The sequence below is a fragment of the Pholcus phalangioides genome, unplaced genomic scaffold (assembly GCF_987345545.1).
Source record: "Pholcus phalangioides strain wild (caught in Gottingen) unplaced genomic scaffold, Ppha-v1.0 ptg000002l_1, whole genome shotgun sequence".
NCBI lineage: Eukaryota > Metazoa > Arthropoda > Arachnida > Araneae > Pholcidae > Pholcus > Pholcus phalangioides.
The window spans coordinates 2059691-2081782 of record NW_028301595.1 but is presented as its reverse complement, the minus strand read 5'-3'; the positions used below and the strand labels follow the sequence as shown (position 1 = coordinate 2081782).

Below are 22092 nucleotides of genomic sequence, written 5' to 3'. Positions count from 1 at the left end.
TTCGTGCCGGTACGTGTGTTGTGTGTGCAGGGGAGAGCAGGGATAATTCGAGCCACATTTTCACTTCTTAATATTTGTGATTCTATTAAATTTTTTTCAGAGAAAAATAAATCATAGTTGCAGTAAATTTAAATTTTTTTTCTCTAAAATTAGCTGAAAACATTTTGATTTCAATTTTTATTGTCTAATACAGCTTTACATTTTGGTATACGTTGTAACTCAAGGAGGGTGAAGCCTGAGGCAAACACCTCAAGAAATAAAACAAAAAAAGCAATCTCTATTCATGCCATTGTTAACTTTAAGGATTTTCTTTTTCTGCGTTTCGTTCCCGAAAGTTTTAAACAAAGGCATATTGTGCGAGTTTCTGCGATGCCTTCATGGTTTCTGAGCAAAAACGTTTTTTATGTTGAAGTTGTGTTTTTAAGGGCATTTTACTTGTGTGATCTTTTCTGCTCTTATTTATTTTAAGCGAGAGAGATGACTCGCTACGATGCATATATATATTATTTCACAATAAGATTCTCATTTCTTTTTCTTTTTGTATCCTGTGTATATAATATGGCAAGTGTAAGGTAACAGATGAGATGGCAGGTGGGGGGGGGGGGGCTCAATTGCTTTTAAAACATACCTCCATCCTAATATGTGTACATTCATCTTAACTAAACCCCGAAACTTCTCCAACTCCTAATCCCATCTCGTCTGTAATCACCACAAAATTTGTTAATCGCGACAACTGTCCGGGGAAAATATGTTGTAAAAAAGTTTGTATGGTTGTGTTTTTTTGTTTTTTTTTGACACAAAATAAAGTGTTCCAGACTCTGCCACGAAGCTGGGCTGGAAGAGATCTCGGCAACGGGATAAGTCCAGTGGCAAAGTTCTGGCGTTCATTCGTTCATTGCTCTTATTTATTTACTAGCTATAATATCCGGCGCTGCCCGGGTTTTCTTCAATGAGGCTTTTTGGATCACGTGATATCTCCCTCTTTCTTTGTGAGACATGCAAACCGTGTCCAAGTTAACCAATATGGCGACTTCCTGCGCGACTCATGAAACAAACAAATCTTGATTTAAAGAAACGTCGAAATAAATATTTTTTTTCCCCTTTTTTAAGGGCGCTAAGTATTTCGATCTCCCCGCCCTGAACGTCAAGTTATCCACATCTGCCTGTTTCTACTTCCAAAAATGCTTAGTTAAAGCTGTGGAATTTCTTCGATGTACTTTGCGGACCCATAATTAATTTTAAAACATCCTAAACTATATGAATTTATGCAGTTGAATATTAAAACACAATACGGGGACATTAATTTTCATGCTTGAGAAGATGTAAATAAAAAGTAGAAATCAATGTTATTGCATGAATATCCAACTCAAAAGTATGTCCGACTAATTACTTCCTATTTAATTTTCTGGGCTTTGTAAGCGAACGCAATATTTGAAAAATCCAGAATTCAATACAATTTTTAAAATTATCGACGTGGCGGAAAACCCCACAAAATTTCAGCATTTCTACAGTAAAATCGGCAATTTTAACACTGATTTCTATGAGGATCATCCTTTGCCTGACTCTCAAAGTGATGCTGATGATGATTGTGCATCTATTCAAAAAGTCTCAATACTGGGAGGATTGAAAAAGTGACAAACCATTACGAAGGCATATACATGTCTAAAACGCATTGCTAGGGAACAACGGTAATGAAAGTAAACGTTCCGAAATTGATTGTTGAGGCCCAAAAACCATTGTTGCCCGACAGTTTACACACACACACAGAAAATCAGTTATATATGTACAGTATATAGATTTATTTATAATTCTTTTGTGGTCTTTTTATCAAATTTTAACTTTTTACTTTTCTGAAGTGAAAAGTCAGAATAGCTGTGATTTAGCTTCCTTCCTTTTCACTTTCATTTTCTAAAGCTGGGGTGCGCAAACTTTTCAGTTCGCGGGCCAGATATGCGGCATTTCTGTCGCTCGCGGGTCAGAGACTTGTGTGTATAAGCAACTTAACCGGTGGTTCCCCGGCGGGAGCATTTATTTTCTCAATGGTTGAAAAAATACATCCTGCCACCAAGGGAACAGCACCATTAACATCTTGCGAGCAGCAATTTGGTGCCCCTGGGGGCTTACAGTAAATATTTCACATTACGGAAAAGGGTTAGTATATTATTGCTATTGTTATCGATAAACTAGTAGGTATAGTGTGACCATATGACCTGTATTTTATGAGATATTTCCGCAATTTTTGACGTCCCAACTTTTTTTCATAAAAATTCCCGTTTTCTCTTATTGCCATTGAGGCTCACTTGAACTTTTGAAATCAAGAATTAAGACATTTTTTCATGATCACCATATAATTTATATCGTAATTAATATTTCTGTCGTATAAACATATTCATTTCACATATTTGTCTAACTTGTACGTATTGCTTGGTGAGTAGTATAGATTTTCAAATTTCGTCTTGTGGAGACTCCTTTCTTCCTGCTATTGGTGATTTTTCAGCAATTTTTTAGCGGTAGTTGGCAATTTTACTTGCCTTTGAAATTTTTTCTGGCTGTAATTGGCAACTTTACTTGCCTTTGGAAATTTCTTTGGATATAATTAGCAACTTTACGTGCATTTTACTTTTTTTTTGGTGATAAATTGTGTGGTGTATGTTGATCATGATTTTTTATTTCCCTTATTTTTATGAAAGAAATATGTTCAACCAAGGTGTTGTGTGTATCGACATTTTTTTTCAGGAACCCCTTTGGCTGGCCGGATGGAACCCCTTGGCGGAAATATTTCGTCCACACGCCAATAGAATAAATTCAATACAGTTCTCCGTGTTTTCTTCCCTCTCTCCTCATCATCACGAAGCTTTATTGTAAACTTTTGAAATGAAGTTGTTTCTTACCTCCGCTCTCTCTAATCTCCTGTTAGTGATTTTTTTCCCACATACCCCGTATAATGTATCTTTCTACTATATACATGTGAGAGCGAAAGAGAACACGTAGGGTGAGGGTGAAAAGAGGAATATACTGTATCCTTATCTGTTCATATATTTCATACTTATCTATTATAGGGGGTTATGTTTTTCCATTTATTTTTTCCTCCTCCTTCTATAGTTAAAATCCCAGATAACGTTACCATGCGGGTATTATTATTACTTTTGCAAAAAACGAAAACGAATCAATATCATAACATTGGAAAAATTCGTTCATAGTTATCAGGATTTCGGATAATATTAACATTTTTTGCGCTTTATCCAAAGTATTTTGTTCCCTGTAGTGATTGTTACCGGACTGCACGACTATGTAAGAGGCTGGAACAGGCATCTTCAACCCGTTGCTCGCGAACACCACGGTGCTGCTCCCTGATGCACCAAGAGTGCTCGATGCTCGTGTCCGATTTCGTGAACACTTACTTCATCAGCGTCCAGATTGAACACCATGTACGAATTGCATTCAAGGACTGAAATCATCCTGATTTCTCATCCATTCGCATGTCAAACTTGCCGTTTAGGATGCTCTTCTCTTGATGATCGGTGCCAAGTGATGCTCGTGACTAGGAAAAGGTTGAAGACCTCCTGGGCTATCCTGGGCTAGAAGGTGTTCTCTCTCTTCTTTTCTTGTTGACAATCATTTCCGTATTCCGTAATTGGTCCGTAGCATTTGCTCTGATCCATGCATGTGTGGAGCTGCTTTTGCAATGGCCTTCCTGCAGTGAAAGCAAATGTATGACAAAAAAATAGATTTTCATTTCTTGATCAGTTTCTTTCAGTTGACCATATTCAAATTTCCTTTTCCGAGAGGCTTTCTCAAGGAATCTATAAAACGTATTGTACATTAAAAAATGTTCCATTTTTCCTCATTTATTTTCCATTAGTCATCTATATCACCGGGCCTTCCACTCACAAAAAAGAAATCAACTGGGGCTCAGACTTCCAAAAGTTGAGAACCCCACTGGCCTAGATCATTTAAGTGGGCCGTGGAGGAATATTCTCAGATCATTTAAGTGACCTGCGGCACTGTTCCAAAGCACTTAAGTGTCCCGAAGCACATTCGTAGATCACATGAGTGACCCGTAGTGCAGTTCCGTATCACTCAAGTGGCCCGCGGCACATTTGTGTCACGATCTATGGGCCACATGTGGGGTTCATGGACGGGAAACGTGTTAAGCAACCAGCAGCACAGTCCCAAATCACTTACGTGTCCCTCGGCACAGTTCAAAACACTCAAGTTTCCAACGGCACTTTTCCAGATCACTTAAGTGACCCGCTGCATATTTACATATCACCGCGATACAGTTTCATAACACTCATAACTGTGCATATAATTCACAAGATCATACAAGTAACCTGCGGCGCTGTTCCAGATCACTTAATTGAGTGGCCCGCGACACGTTCTCAACTCAGTCAGTGACGTGACCCACACTCTCCTAAAGGTTGAACACCCCTGAAATGCACCTAATTTCCAAGAGGGCGTTCCGAAGGTCATCCTCGTCGTTGGAGGACTGCGCTTAGGTTAGAACCTAGTCTAATAATTGCAGATTAAAAATATCTGCTATGACTAGGCTGACCATATTTCCTTCAGAAAAATACGGGAAAGTACGCGACACAACCAATTATCGCCAAAAATGATGCCAAAGGTAAACAAAGTTTGCCAAGTATTGCATAAATTACTGAAAAACCACCAACGGTGGGAAATGAGGCGCTAGCGTGAATTGCAGTGGGTTGAAATGATTTCCACGAAATAAAACGTTTAACATCACAAATACGTGAGATCAATTTTGTTATTCGTAGTTGCAATTAGTAATCAGCATAATTGTAATTTTCGAAATAGATGCGATGAATGCGAAAATTGGATTTTTGCCGCTTTTTTTAAGCGAAATTTTCATAATTTCATCCCTTAAAGCGCAAAATAGATTGTAATTTTGCTAGAACTTTCAACCAAGTAACAGTATATAGCCTCGGAAACTTGATTCGGAAACTTTTCGACATTTTCCGAAAAATACGTCATTTGAACGTAGTCAATTTACTTAATATATCTAGGAGCAATTTAAAAGAAAAATTGCTTCGATTAAACTCCTTTGGTCTTGCTCCAGACTCTGCCACGAAGCTGGGCTTGAAGAGATCTCGGCAACGGGGCAAGTCCAGTGGCAAAGTTCTGGCGTTCATTCATTCATTCATGCGCCTTTGGTCTAAAAACAAAAAAAAAAGAAAATTCACAAATATATTTTTTGTGTATAATTTTCAAATGTTAATGTATGAATTATTTCTATTCATATTTTGCTGGTTTTTATTAACGTTTTAGTGAAAATTTCACCCAAATATGTTGAAAATTAAACCAAAATTACGTGAAAATACGGGACGTATGGTCTTCCGAGATGTGACTAATATCCAAGACATAACCCAGTGACCATTTAAATTCGGATCGAGCGAAAGAAAGCGAAATCAATAAACGAATATAAATAGAAGATGAGAACTCTTTCCTCCTAAAGATAATAATAAGAAGCAGCTTCTTTTTTTTTCTCAAATACGATTCCCTTCATCGATTTCTTGACTTTTAACTTCTAAATCTTCTACAAAAGAAAGAAAGAAAGTATATATTTAACTTGAAACGGAACAGGCGGAGCCATTTCTTATTTTTCTACGTTAAAACTTTTAACAAGGAATATGGATCCGATTTCTTTTTAAGAAAAAGAGGATATTTTTCGTGGGAAAACATGTACGTGTACACATAGTACATATATATACGTACGTAAATATTTTTATAACATAATATTATACGCAGATTCTTTTTTCATACAGGAGGATTAAAAAAAACCAAATTTTTTATTTCACTTATTTATGTAAAACGCTAGAAGGCATAAATGCACTTACACTAGGTGCGGAAATCAATACGCACGTAAAATGTCATGTGGAAGAGAAAAAAAACAGCCAGTATTGGCGCAAATTGAGCAAATTGGCGCATTACTTAAAATAACAATATACTGAGTGTCCCGTAAATTCGTAAATAGTGTAAAAATTCGTAAAAATTGAAGGAATTTGTGTAGTTGAACGTGAGTAGCGGAAAATTTGTTTTCACGAAGGGAGATTTTTTTTTTTTCTTTTGGTTCAGAAAAAATTGGTTCACATTTTTGTCGGTGGAGGGTGCTGCACGAAAGCAAATCAGAGTCCTGTAAAAATGGAGATTGTATACAGTAAACAGCTCTTTTTCTGAATTTACTGGCCGCTTACATAAGGTTTTCATCGTGATGTTGACATTGGTGGATGAAATACTATTGGTGAAGTTGTTTTATCTCAGCCATAAATGGAACCTCTTTGTTTTATGAACCTCATATGTTTTATCTCAGCTATAAATAACCGGCTGGAACTTTACGAACGCTGTGGACACAGAAAAGATTGAAGAAAAGTTTAGGTTCAATGACTCCTGATTTGCTTTCGTGCAGCGCCTTCTGTCGACAAAAATGTTAACTAATTTTTTTTTCCTATCGAGAAACTTCCCTTCGTGAAAACAACTTTGACTCAAATCGCATTCAAATATACCAATTCGTACAATTTTTATGAGTTTTTAAACTATTTCCAAATATATGAGTCACGTGTATAACCCGAAAATAGGCAAAATTATTGTAGGTCACTCGAAAAAAATCGTAAATATGTTTTGATAGCCAATGGAGGCCGAGAATGAATATAAAAATCCCGCAACCCTAGAAAGACATCATTCAAACAATACATGATCAAGTAAAGCAAAGACAAGGAAAAGGGGGAAAAAAAAGGAAAATAGCTAGTTTCTATAGAACAGATAGGCTAGAGGAAAAAAGGAAAAGAAAGTTAAAAGAAGTTTTTTTATAGATAAATCGCCAAGAGAAGCGCAACACGCGATAAGTAGCCAACTGTTGTCATTTTTAATACGTTTTTTGCGATTTTAATAATTCCATTCGGCCGCTAATTTCTTTGTTTGTATATTTCTGGGTGAGTGGAATGCACTTAAATTTTTTTCATAATTTTTTGAGGACGACACGTTGAGACCTTTTTCTTTGTGACTAATATTCAACATAATATATCAACTACAAACTACACACGCATGCCTTTGAGGAAACCTCTAACGAATTCGTGCGTGTCGGAATGTGAACTGTGCACCTAACATACGGTATTCACCAATCCGTTAGAAATTAACCAGAGTAATCTTTACAAGATTCATGTAAGGGACCCCCTCAAGTCAGCAGAATTCTAGCCATTTTTGACCCCCTCCTCCCACTTGTTAGCAAATTTTCGTCAGCACTGCCCCCCTCTCTAACGCATATTTGAATCAGATACGTACGCGCGGGGGTGCATAGTGGGGCTGATACCACCCCCCCCCCCTCCCGTGATAAAAAAAAAATTATTTGATGCAAAAAGTATTTAAAAACGAATTTAATTTGGGAAGAAAATGCCTTTATATGTTATTATAATCGATTTCTGTTAACTTCAATGATATTTGAAAGCTCAGAACACAAAAGTTTTTCTTTAAGAAATTCATTGCGACCTACTCTCTAAGCCACAAATGCCAAACTTGTGGCCCAAATGTAACGTATATCTGATGTAGTCCGCCACCTCAAACCTAATTTTGGTGAAAATGACCTAAGCGGTACATTTACAGATGGCTTAAGTGATTCGTGGCGCAATTCCAGAGTATCGAAGTGGCCCGTGACGCATTTTCAGGTCACTCAAGTAGGCCTGTGCCCGTTGCACTTTACTTTAACTTGATTAATTTGATTCTTCGATTTACATAATTTTTGATTTCTTTGCACTATATGTAATCTTTGACGTATCAATAAATTTTGGTTTTACCGGAGATGCCCTGTTTCCCCCCCTCCGGGGGGGGGGCGAAGTGCTTACGTTGCTTCTTGCGACAGAGCCTGGGTGTCTCGCGGTTTCTCCAGTTTCTCCAGGCCTGTGGCACGTTCACGGATCCCTTAAGTGGCCCGCGAAACATCTACAGATCACTTGAATGACCAACGGCACAGTTCCAGAACACTCAAGTTGTCTGTGGCACATTTAGAAATCTCTTATGTGGAATGTGGCACAGAGTTTTTGGAGCACTTAAGCGACCCGCAGTGCAGTTCTCCATCACTCAAGTTATCCGCGGGATATCACCAGATTATTTAAGTGATCAACGGCATAGTTACAGTTCATTTGAGTGACGCGCGACACAGTTTCACAGCACTTTAAGCGGCCAGCTACTCATTTCTAGAACACTCGAGCGGCCCGGACACATTTCCAGCTCCCTTGAAGGATCAACGGGACATTTAGAGACCGCTAAAGTGGTTTTATAGAGGACTTATCAATAGGAAGAATGTTAGTTGAGGCGCCCACAAACTAACGAAAGGTTCTTCCCGTTTTTGGTACACCCAGTAAGATGCCATTAAGAATATCTCATATTTTTTTATAAAGGGTGGTCGATTACGCAAGCATTATTCAATCCCCCCCCCCCGTCATCAAAAGTCAGCAACCCCCCCCCCCACATCGATACTGACGTAATACTTAAATGATCCCTAAGGTGTCATCATCGTCATACAAAGGTAATGTCAGGTAATGCCAAAGCCGTCGATTATTTTAGGGTGGGGGGGGGGGTCATTACCGAGAACCATGCGGCTTTTTATTTTAGGAATGAACGAACACACACGTGTGTGCTTTTATTTTTTTGTAACCTATATTGCACATGGCATCGAACATTATCCACGCGTTTGTGAGCATGTCAAGCCAACTAGATTCGGAAAGGACTCTTTTTGACATTGTCCGGGAAGAGTCATTGAGCCTGAAATAATTGGGAATTGTCAGAAATTTCTCTCTCTCTCTCTCTCGCCACCGCCTTCACATTATGTGTAGGGATTCGGTTTTTTTCTTTGATCTCGGCAAAAAATTGTGTTTTTTTTTCATTCTTGTTCTCCCTTGTTTTTGTGCCACATTGACATTTTGCTGTCAATTCCAGGACGGGGTTTTTTTTCCACCGCTGACGTTAATTGCGAGTTTTTTTTTTGTTTTTCTTCAAAAGACGGACCAGTAACGAAGTTAGTTTTCTAGTGAGCTTTTTGTGACGATGGTGATCCCTGATTTTTACCTAGCATGGAAGGAAATCCTGGAAAATACCTCAAGATATGCAGGGTGTCACGTGAATTCGTAAATAGTTAAACAAATTCATGAAAATTAAAGGAATGGTGGGTATATTTGAATGCGGTTTGTGTGCAAAAAAGTTATTCTCACGAAAGGGGTCTTTGTTTGGTGTAGATAGGGAATTTGGTCGTTAGAAAGCGCTGAACGAAAGCAAATCAGGAATTATTGTGCCCGAACCTTTCTTCAATCTCTTCTATGTCCGAAACATTCTTAAAGCTCCATCCGTTTGTTCCTGGCTGAGGTAAAACAAGTTCACCAATAGGGCTTTGTCCACCAATGTCAACATCAGAATGTAACCTCATACAACCGTCATAACAGGGAAACTGAGAAATAAGCTGTTATTATAGTCAGGCACCCCGCATTTTATAGGGCTCTGATTTGCATATTCAAGTGGTTATTTTTTGCAGCGTCCTCTATGGACAAAAAAAAAATGAACTACCTTTTTGGGCCAAAAAAAAATCTCCCTTTCTGAGAATAACTTTTCTGCAAACCGCATTTAAATATACCAATTCCTTCAATTTTTACGAATTTTCAAAATTTTTATGGGACACCCTGTATATGTAAGAGACGTTAACGAGCGAAATGTTTTAAATGAGTGATTACCTGAGGTGCAATCAGCCCTCGATTGGATGCACAAAATGGTCCAAACATGGATACTGTTGATTATGGGGATTTAAAACGTTCGTGTGGAAGTTTAGAAGAGTGTTGGCTAAAATGATCGGCATTTATTCACTAAACGTGATGACTCATTTTATCACGAATATGATCCAAACAGTGATTTAAGTTTAGCAATAGTTTGATCTTGAAGTTTGAGCTAATTACTGATCGTATTTGATCGAGAGTGCGAACGAATGATGATACACATTTAATGGTGGATACGAACTAATCGTTGACATATATTTCATATTTGCCATAAAATGCCGACTAATACTTAACTTCGTGCTTGTCATGGAATGTCGATGACTCGTACTTGTCAAATCATTAGTTGTCTAGCGTTTTCTCATCGAATTTCTGTTGACGTGCGCTCTTCATCAAATTTTGATCGGCAGTCATCTCGTGCCCATCATCTAATGTCGATTATCAATTATCTCGCGCAAGTTATCAAATGGCGATCAAAAATTGACTCGTGATTTTGATTAAATGTTAATGAAAAAATCGGCTTGTGATTCAAATGTGGATCATCGATTAGTTCGAACTCATCATCACGCTCGAATTTCGTCCAAAAATCATCTCTTTACTCGTGATCAAATGTTTTCGATTGTTAATTAGCTAGTGCAAATGATAAATTTTCGATCACAAACTGGCTCGGACTCATGATCAAACGTCGAACACAAACCGACTCGTGCTAATAAATCACTAAATATCGATAATTAGTTACCCGACGCCAGCGATCAAACGAAGCTCCCGAGTGACGTCTCTCGTGGTAAGATGCTCGTCTTCCACTATGAAGGTTACCATCGAGGTCCATGGGTTCGAATCCGGGCATAGAACGTTAGAAGCAAGTTCTTTACCTACCGAGCCTGGGGCGACCACAGATGTGGATAGAGAGAGCCTTCATTTCCCTCTCTTCCAACTCTTCTGGTTGGAAATTGCTGTATGGTGATATATGACCTGAGTTGGTGTCCGGTAAAGTAGTAGCGATCAAACGTTGTCGATCATCAATTACCTGATGCTGCTAGTGATCAAATGCCGATCGGTACATAAATCAACGGAAACTGTTATATGTGTCAAATTAATGGTGATTGAACGTAAAGATGAAATAAGTATGTTTTTGGAACGCATGGATGTGAATTGACGCGGAAAATTATATCTAAAAAACCTTCTAGATCTCTTCCAAAACTAAAAAAGAGAGAGAACTTTGAAAATAATAAATTCCCGTAGAAATCTCAACACACACGAGATACAAGATTGATTGATTTATTCGGTATTTTCAGGAGATGAACGATGGCGATATTCGGACGCAAGCGGGAAAAACTGAAAGCTTTTGTTCGTGTCATTTAAAGTGCATTTCTTAAGACGCCACTGAGATATATTTGTCTTTTTTTCTATATAGATATATTCCTGAAAAATATTTCGTGATTCCCAGTCGACGACGACACATTACATACGCCACTGAACACATACAATATATAAACCTTCAACTGAAGCTCCCCGGGGGAGTAATAATATAGGGAGGAGGTGAGAAAAATGAATAGAATTGGACTTGAAAAGGTTTCTTGCTTTATCTTCACTCCCATTTATTTTTTGGGGAAAAAAACCAAAACAGAGTATACTAGAGAATACACACATAGGAATATAACACGTAGCCATTGACAAACATGAAAAACTTCACACCTTTTTGGATCGGATCAAAAGTTCCAAGAAAAAATATAAATCCCGGTTTTTATACTTCCATTCCTTTTTCAAGGAAAAAGCATATACTTTTTGGTTCTGTTTATTTTTTTTCCTCTCCTAAATATATCCATATCGAGCTTTTCTTTGGTGGCAATACTCTATCCACATCAAGGTATTTGTACTGATTCTGTACGTGCTTCTTTTCAGTCTGTAAGAAATATTTCTATGTATTTATTTGTTGTAAGAATGTTCGATGTATATGTTTGGTTCGAGTTGTTTGATGTACCTCAAACCCGTATCATCATCATCATGGTTGCCAGTTTTTGAAAGTGTTACAAAGAAAAACGCCCTTTCTTTTTATAACGCGATGGTAATCGTGTTGATTCGTGATGGCGTAGTAGCTTAGGGAGACTTTCTGTCACAATTTGAGACATATTTTACTACCCTTTCACAAACGTTGAGGTGATTGCGCTGAAATATATATATCTCGGAGGAAATGAAGAGTTCAGATGGCCATTCGAAGTACTAATCATACATTATTCAAATTGGAAGCCAGATATGTCAAGTTTTCATCTCGAAACAAACGATTGTCTGTCTGGAATGTGGAAAATATTGGAGATCTCTGGTGTAAGGGATGATTGAAACGACAATGTACACAGATCGACAATATTTATGGAAGGGATCATATTGTACTTTCGGTGATACAAAAATTACGATAAAGTATCTTCCGGATGTAGACTTTGATGAGAGCACCTCGCTTGTCACTTCTCTCCACTTACTTTCTTCAACGAACTTAGAGGACTTTAAATATGTACCGTAATTTCACACAACTATATATGGTCCAAAATAACACCATTTTCTAGATTAATCATCATAACTTTTGTATTCAAGCTATTTAACAATTTTTTTTTGCTGATATTGCCTGTAACAAGGTCAAGCAATAATATTAAAAAAAAATTTAAATTCCTTATTTAGCTCAAACATGGATTTTCTAAAAATTTTGGACCCTTTTTGTGTTATGAAATCCCAACTATAGTCCATCATATATTTCGTGTTATAAATCGCTTACGAACCATGGCTAAGAGAATGTACTTTAACTGTATCATATATCCATCTTTATTTTCTTTGCTAGATGAAGAAGAAGTTTTTCTAAGTTCGACCCCTAAGGGGGTAAAAAAAGGGGCTTCATAGAGAAATCATGCCAAACCAAAACCGCTAAAGCTCATCATGAAATTTGGTTAGAAGTTTCGTTTCATAACTATGAGTGGGTTTTTCGAATTCGACCGCTAAGGGGGGTTGTCATCACTCAGCTTCATCACCAAAATAAAGTTGCCATCAAAATAACACACACATCTCTCTCTCCCTTTCATCACTAAAGATAAGGGCTGTCACCATCTCTCACCTTCGTCCTCAAAACAAAGCAATCTCCATCAAAATAGCGTCATCCCTAAAAAAAAGAGCAATTACCATCACACAGCTTCATCACCAAAACAAGGTTGCCGTCACGTCATCACTCAGGATGACCGTCAACAGTGCTGACGCCACCAACCCTCAGGCACATCTTCATCACCTAAAAAGAAAAAGTTGCCGTCATCACGCAATCTTCATCAACGAAACGGAGCAATTGCCATCAAACAACTTCATCAGAATAAGGTTGCCGCACGTCATCACTCAGAGTAATCACCAACAGTGCTGACGGCGCCATCAACCTTCATGCACATCTTCATCACCGAAACAAAGCAATTGCCATCAAACCGCTTCATCACTAAAATAGAGGAAATTACCGTCACATAGAGCCTTATCACCAAAACAAGGTTTCCGTCACGTCATCACTCAAAATCGTTACCGTAAAGAGGACTGTCTTTTCATCGCATATCTTTTCATCACCAAAAATTCATATATGTATTAGATCAATCGACTTCAATTAGACTCTGGGGGGGGGGGGGGGCAATGCCACCCAAGGCCCCCCCCCCCCGTATCTCCGCCCGTGATTCCAAAGATCACGTCAAAATTTCAGACTTAAGCTTTTATCATGGCTCAAACCCGACAATTTAAGAACAAAACATCACAAAAAAAAAAAATCCGTTTCCATTCTACTCCCATGTCCATTAGAACCCTTTACAACCCACACAGAAATAAAGGACGACTGACGTGATGAATTAGAAGCAATGAAACGTGGTTCGTATTATCGATAGACGAGAGCAAATATCGGAATCTTTATGGACCATTAAGTGCCTCGATCGTTCTTAAGGGCTTTGAGTGCCTCGTGTAAAAACAGGAGACGAGAAGAAAAAAACTCTTATAATGTCCGATGTCTAAAGACATTGAAGAATGAATGTGAAGCAAGGAGCAAGTGATAATGAAGAATCCACCCATTCAATTAGGGGGAGCCTCAATCCAATTAGAAGAAGCGTCTTGTTTCAATCCAATGTAATAGGCGTACTAATTTCTTTTTTTGTGTGTGTGTGGTCCTTTATATTCTTGGTAATTATTGTGTCTCTTCGAACATCTTGTATTTTTTTTCCTTAATTAGAAGAAATAGTCATTCATTTGCGCGTTTTTGCCGGTCATTACTGCTCAGGAAAACGATGCGTCAGTGTCAGAAGGAGGGGGGGGGGGGTACTATAGTGGTGAAGTTTCTTTCGAGAACCTCTTGGTCGGTGGCGGGGAATACCCGAAAGTACCGAAGTTTCGTTAAACTTGTTGTGAAGACCTAAATGTCATGGAATTTTCATGCCGATTATATGAAGGAGCCGCTAGAATGCGAGTGTCTCCCATTTAAGAGAGTCTCTCCGTGGAGAGAGCACGTTCGATAGTAATTTAAAATTCTGAAATAACATTTGAAACTGACGCATAATGACCTACTGGTTTGTTGCTTTCAGATTCGAAAGATAGATAGATGGCGGCACTCCTTAAACGCATAGCATATGTAATAGACGCCGCTTATTAGAATCACGGGTAATGTTATCATTCGGGTATTGTTTCCACTTTGCCAAAAACGCAACGGATGCATACCATTCAATACGAACAATTTCGTTTTTAGTTCTAAGGATTTCGGTTTATGTTCCCCGTCCAAAGTTGTTATTTTCGTTTCTTCTTGGGTTTTTTTTTTTACATTTGGAAGCTGAACTTGTACTGAGCCGTCTCCGTCCCCCCTAAAGCTACCTTTAGCAACTGGCGGACTATGTAAGAACAGAGGCGTACGTTGGGTTTGGGGCATAGTTGGTCCCTCGCCATCCCTAAGCTGACTAAAAATTAGAAAAAATAATAATATTCGGTTAAACAAATTGAAAAATATAGAAAGAAAATACCTTTATTATTTCAAAACGCTTTTTGAAGGGAGGTAACTCAAAATTTCTCGGGAAGGAAACTTTTGTATCCCCTCCAAAGGTCGATCCTACGTAAGCCTGTAGAACGAATTAAGAAGGTGCCCCCCTCCCCACCCCCCATGGCCTAGCACGTAGTGGAACGAAGAGACGCGATGCAAGAATTGTGGCTAGGAAGAAAAAATTGCATAGGGGTGGAAAAATAGATGTCCGCACATAGGCAATGAGGAGGAAGATAGAGAAAATGGCCGGAGTTCTGAGATGAAAGGGTGTGATGATGATGTTGACCCCTCCGCAGAAGAGGGAAAGAAAAAGAAAAGGAAGAAACGGACCAATCAGCAGACAGCGAAAATCAGCAGACCGAGGTAAAAGCAAACAGGCTTGTTCAAGTCTCACACCTCGTTGAGTGGCCTCTTTCTCTCCTTCGCCTCAGTGTTCGAGTAAGTGCGGTGTATAACAAAACAATGCAATTGTGGTCGAGTAAGTCCGTTGCTAGTCTTTATTGTACACTCCCGTACCTCTTGGTCGCCGCACTATGTGCGCGACCTCAGTTGTCAAACTTTTCCGCACTCCGTTCACATTTTCATCATCGAACTATACGTAGTAGCTGCTACGATCCTGTCCGCGGAGCGCCGCGTTCGCAATGGACTTGGAAGCAAATATGAAAGTTTAGAAAAAAAAAATACCTTCAGTCCGTTGCCAGTTTCTTTCAGTTTTTTAGAATCAAGTTCCTCATTCGATAGAGGAGTTCCTCGTTCTTCGTTCTTCTCACGGGATCTATGGTTTGTACCTAAATTAATTAACGTATCGTATAATCACCCCCCCCCCCATTAAACATTACAATTCCAAACATTACATTCTATTACAACTAGGATTCCTAGGTACAGTACAACAAAAACAAACAACGCTAGATGAGTTTTATTATTGCTCCTTTGCTTCGTGAATACAAGTGTAGGATGTAGAACATATGCAATTTATGAAATGATATAGTGATGAGCATCATGGAGTGTAAACTATTCATATCTTATATTCCTAAATATCTCTTTTTTATTGGACAAACTACACAAAAGACAAAAGCAAAAGCTATGAAAAACAGTAACACAAAAAATATGTACGGTATAAGGTACGTTCACTTTGTGACCCGAAGGCACTAAGGCAGTATTTCCCAACCCTTTTTTCACCGTGCCCCACCTAAACATCTTGTAAAATCCTGACACCCCCCCCATAAGAGACACACACACACACACACACAGAGTGGGGGGGGGGGGTATGCGGCCCAAGATGAAAGAAAGTTGAGATACTGAAAAAAATTCTTTGAATTCTGTTTCAATCTATTTCTCTGAATTTGAAACTCGAAATTTCTTTGGAGAAGTTCTTTTTGTGCTCTTCTGAAACCTTAAGTTAGCCTGTGTACCCCTTCCCTAGAATCCATGTGGAGGAAGCTCAAAACCTGGAAAGCCCTATAACCTGGTCTAAAAGAAAGCATGAATTTTTAACCTTTAAGACAGTGCGGGCAAAAAAAAAAATTTCCACGAAGTCCAATGGCTAATAAGTCATACTGTGATATCTTGATTCTCGCAGTAGCGGCTTAACGGGTAATACCAACGGGACATAGGGCTTCAAGGTAAATAAGAAACCCTACATTATTGGAGAAGTTTACTTATTCTAGATAATTTTTTCATTAAATATGAATTTTTTTCATTAATTCTCAGAATATTTTCCCACTTAATATGAATTTTTCATTAATTCTGAGAAATTATTTTTTCATCAAATATGAATTTTTCATTAATTCTGAGAAATTATTTTTTCATCAAATATGAATTTTTATAAATAATGATTGCTCCCTTAAAAAAATCAAATTGCTCCCCCTCTCCCCCCACTGTGGGGCGTGGGCCCCACTTTGGGAATCACGGGACTAAAGTGTACTTACAGTGGGCTTATAAAAATAGTATCATGGGAAGTTATTTAGGACTTTTCGTTTCACACACCCTCTACTTTCATCGTTTCGATCGATCATTTGTAGATCACAGAAGTATATCTCGTCACATTTCCATAAATTGGCAATATGTCTTCTCTCGTAGAAAGGAAAAAAAATAGTGCGTGGATTCGCTGACGTGTAATGTTATGTTTAGGGAGAGAGAAAAAAACCAGAAACTCGTTTGTTTGTTTGGTCCCGAGGGCACCGTCGCGATGGGAAACAACCGTGGACGGAAACGAGGACGTCGATGCAGCAATGGTTACGAGATTAAGACGCAAGTAATAAGAGAGAGGTTGGTCATTTCTCTTCTTTTATATATAAGCTATGCCAGTCGTTTCAAAGGCATAATCTTATTGACTGACCGAGTTCTGTAATAATTGATTCCAGTTTTTCGAACTTCCCTCAAAAAATGTCGTTCAATCACGGAAACGACAGCCCGAAAATCACTAAAGCCTTCCTGAAGAAAGTGTGCAAAGCAGATGGCCTGTACGAGACGCCTCATCTCAACGACACGCTGTATCTGCTGTATAAAGGACTTTCAAAGATCGAGAACCTCGAGGAATACACGGGACTTAAATCTCTCTGGTTGGGAAACAACTGCATCAAGAAGATAGAGAACCTCGAGCACCAGACACAGCTGCGATGCCTGTTCCTGCAGGAAAACCACCTGGACAGGATCGAGAACCTCGAATGCCTGACGCAGCTGAGGGTGCTGAACCTCAGCTCCAACGCAATCACGAAGGTCGATAACCTTAGTCGTCTACCCGACCTCGAATCACTGCAGATAACCCACAACATGTTGTCGACGGCCAGAGACATCGAACACCTGAAATCGTGTCCAAAACTGTCCTCCCTGGATCTAGCGAATAATTATTTCGATGACCCTGACGTTTTGGGTGTCTTCTCGGCGATGCCGTCCCTCAGGGTCCTTTGCCTGACCGGTAACCCACTGTTGAAGACCATGAAAAACTACAGAAAGCATTTCGTCCATTCTTGCGGGGAGCTTGTACACCTCGACGACAGACCGGTCACGTCGAAAGAAAGGGCCCTGGTGGAAGCTTGGTTCGTGGGAGGCTTCGAGGAGGAAAGGAAGGTCAGGGAAGCTTGGGCCGAAGCCGAACGGGCTCGCATAATGAAAAGCGTCTGGCAGACGATAAGCTTGAGTAAACTAGAATTATCGTCTGACGATGGTTCTGACAGCGACGATGAGATGGGCGATCAAAACGCCAATCAACAAAACACAAGCCCGGTGGCAGCCAGTGGCGACGGAACACCGTCAACGAGTTCTGCTAAGACAACAAGACGTAGCCACAGTGGAGACTGTCTGAATACCGGAAATTCCTCAAAATCATCAGCCCAAGAGAACTGTGAAACGTTCACCGCGGGAAAGCAAAAAGCGAACAGTTCCGACGTCACCAGTGCTGAGAAAAAAGCATTCGACGCTTACGGGGAACACTCGGAGTCTGGAAATCCATCATCATCTTTCGCATTCCAAGAGAACCAAGAATCATCCACCCTGGATAATCAAGAAACAGCCAGTTCCGACGTCGCCAACGCAGAGGAAAAAAGTGAAGCATTCGTCGCCAAAGGGGAACACCCAGTGTCAGAAAATCCTTCATCTTTTGCACTCCAATGGGGCCAAGAAACCTACACCCTTTTGGGTGACCGAAACACCAGTCAGCGAAACACAAGCCCGGCTGCAGCCAGCGGTGACGGAACACCACTGTCAGCGAGTTCCGCTACGGCAACATCACCTAGCTACGACGGGGACTGTCTGAAGACAGAAAATTCCTCATCATCGGCTCAAGGGAACTGCAATACGTCCATCCCAGGAAAGCGAAAAACGGACAGTTCTGACATCACTAATGCCGAGGAAAAAAGTGAAGCGTTCATCGCCAAAGAGTCCGAAAATCCACCAACTTTCGCATTCCAAATAAATCAAGAGACTTCCAGACTTGATAATCAAGCGGCGAACAGTTCCGATGTTGCCAACGCCGAGAAAAAAACTGAAGCACTCGTTGCCAATTCCGAGGAAAAAAGTGAAGCATTTGTCGCCAAAGAGGACCTCCCAGAGTCCGAAAGTCCGATATCTCTTGCACTTCAAGGTAACCAAGAAACGTTCACCCTGGACAATCAAGCAATGGGGAGTCCCGACGTCGTCACCGAAGACGAGTCGAAGAGCGTCACACGTGACGACGACGATGGTGGCAATCCGAAAGTTATCACGGATACCGGAAATGTAGATGACAACGCGGAACATGCGGTAATATCCGGGATGTAAGGTAGCCGCAAAAAATAGAATACGAAACAAAACAATTGCGGAAGTCGGATGGTGAGTCACATTCCAGTCCAAGAAGGAAGGAAGTAAATATTGAGGACAATGTACCTGAAAAAGAAGATACGGATAGATAAGAACATGATATAAACAGAACGTAAATGGTCCATACCTTTTATAGAAAGAAACCAACACTCGGCACTCCCTAACGTCGTCCATGTTCACCAATGTTTTGCGTAATAACAACACTGTGAACTCACTCCACAAACAAACTCAATTTTCTTTACATTAGGAGGTTCATCAATCATCTTAGAATTCCAATCCCGTAAGGTTAGGATTAGTTTTGGTTTCGCTATTGTGTGCTGAGCGAGAATTTTCGGATTGGTGGGATTTTTTTAATATATTTCTCATATTATTTCTTTTTTCATTTATTTTCATGAAATACCTTCCGTTATCCATTAAAGGGGTTTCTAGCGGAATGTTTATTGTGATCTCATTTTTCTTGTGTGTGTTCATTTTTCTCGATTTGGTAGTAAGAAAATGAATTTGATCAATGCGGGAAATAGTGCACGTGACGTATAGGCCTATGGGTAGCTCTCTTTTACCTTTCAACGCATGACGTGCTTGTCACATCACGTGTGGCGTCCTTGAAGCTATTCAGCGATTGGCCCGGCCGATGAAAATTTTCAAAAAGTTACAGAATTTATGAAAATGCTAAAAAAATCATTTAAAAAATTAATGTATTCCAGGAAAATATTTCAGAACTAATGACAGAAATAATTGCAGATTTAATGAGAGAAACAATTTTTTTCGATTTTAATGAAATGATTAATATCAGAATTAGTGAGAGAAATAATTTCAGAATTAATGAACTATTATCGACTGGAACAACCTACCACCAAATATTGTAGATTGTACTACGATTTCCGAATTTTCCTGTTCCATCAATCGTCATTTTCGTCATTCATAAATTCCGCATCCTCTTGTATAGGCTATAGCCAAACAATATTGAATACATGAATAAATAATGAAAGAAATGCAAAATATATATATATATACAGAATACAGAATATATTCAAAATAGATGAAAATAGTTATTTCGCAGTTCATGAAAATTCATAATTATGAAAATGTTTTCCAGAATTATTGAAACTTTTTTCAGGATAAAAGAGAAATAATTTCAGAATGAAAAATTGGGGTTAGTGAAAATATTTTCATAATTATTGAAAAAAAACCATTTCAGAGAGAATAAATGAGAAATAACTTCAGAATGAAAATTCATAGCTAATGAAACGTATTTCCACAATTAACGAAAAATATTATTAAAGAAATATTTTCAGTGTTAAATGAAAAAAATATTTCCAGAATAAAAATTTAATTCTAAATAATTTTCAGAATAATTCGAAGCAGTGTAGGACTCGACTGGAGAACTGCGAGGGGGGACGATGGCGTTCTATTCCCCGCAAATGCGGATATTTATGTTTCTTAGCGAGATTCATCTCCGCTCGCCACGCGGTCTTCCCTAATTAGCATTAACAGCGGAGAGTGATATCGTTTGAATCTCACACCCATGTCTCATCATGAACAAAATAAAATGAAAAATGTTCGTCTTTAATTTCTAGGAATCGTTTTTACTCTCTTCGCCTAAAAGTACAGAAAAACGTTTTCTACAGAACTTGATCATGATCAGAGAGTTTTTCCGTGTGATATATAGTAAACCTTTTCTTCAATCATTTCACTTCACTCATAGAAAAAAAAATCGATGGCAGATGGCAGCACACTATACATAACAAGTATTACACACGAACAAACTTCACGTTAAGTTCACAACACGTACACGCACATTCTGACATGTACCAATTCATTAGAAATTCCGTAGAGGAGGTGCACGTGGCAGTAATAGCAGTAGCTCTTTCTTTCCGAATTCAAATTTTTCAACTGTACAAATAGTCAGATATGCTTCTTCCCCGGGGGAAAAAATTCCACTTTTTTTTCCTCCGCAAGAATTTAGAATTTATTAAATTTTTCTTTTGTGAAAGGTAGATGGCACTCAAATTCAGACGTTGCATAAATCGAATGGAATCGAAGAGAAGATGGAAAAAGTGCAGTGCAAGCGTACCTATCAGAATGGGGAAATAATGAAAGAACTAGAGTATACACGGTGCTTAGGAAAGGCCCCCCTCCCTTATCGTACTACTACTAACTCACATATGCACCTCCTCCACATTCCTCAGCGGAATTTCAAACGAATTAGTACATGGTGGAATGTGCGTCTAAGGGGTTGTGAACCAAACGTGAAGTTTGCTACCGTGTAATGCTTGTTATGTACTATTTCTCTAACTATAAGTGAAGTGCAATGATATTGAATAAGTATGCCGTCGTAGGCTTGTTGCTCTCTGTGGCGAGACTTTTTCAACGGGGAGATCGACTCGACTTCGTTTATCCCGGAATAACTCGCGAACCGTTGATCCTAGAAGCATACTTCCAATTAGAAAAAACATCCAAATAACGTGCAAACTTCAGATTGGCAGATTGGTCACTCGTGTGTGTGTTGCAAGTGGTTACAGTCTCTCTCTCTCTCTCTCTCTCATATCAAAATAAAATAAAGTTAAATTTCTGTTTAGTCACCCTGTCCTAAAAAAACGATTGGAAAAAGGTGTTGCTCTCTCTCTCTCTATTGAGCCCAAAAAAAAAATAATCTCATGTTTTCAAGTGCAATATTTGCCGAGTTATTTGAATTTGAAATTCCCCGATGGAAAATGAGGGGAAGAACTGCATAAACTGACAGAGACACGTCAGTTCTGCGCTCACACAATATGCTGTTTTTCCTTCATTTTCAGTGATTTTTTTTTTGGCGGGAGGGGGGGGGGGCTCAGGAGCGAGATGACAATTTTCAAATTGGATTTTTTTAGGACAGGGTGTGACCAAATGAAAAAATTAATATTTTTTAAATTTTGATGACTACAATTGCAATATGAATGACGTATCTGGAGCGTACACATTGTTTGGATAGTTTTCTAATTAGAAGTATGCCCCTAGGATTAACGG

General features: G+C 39.0%; 1 protein-coding gene across 2 annotated transcripts in view; it reads left to right on the top strand.

Annotated features, from left to right (window-relative positions):
• LOC149089052 (guanylate cyclase 32E-like) overlaps positions 1-22092 on the top strand; it is a 270710-nt gene that overhangs the window by 137434 nt on the left and 111184 nt on the right. The window lies entirely within an intron of this gene.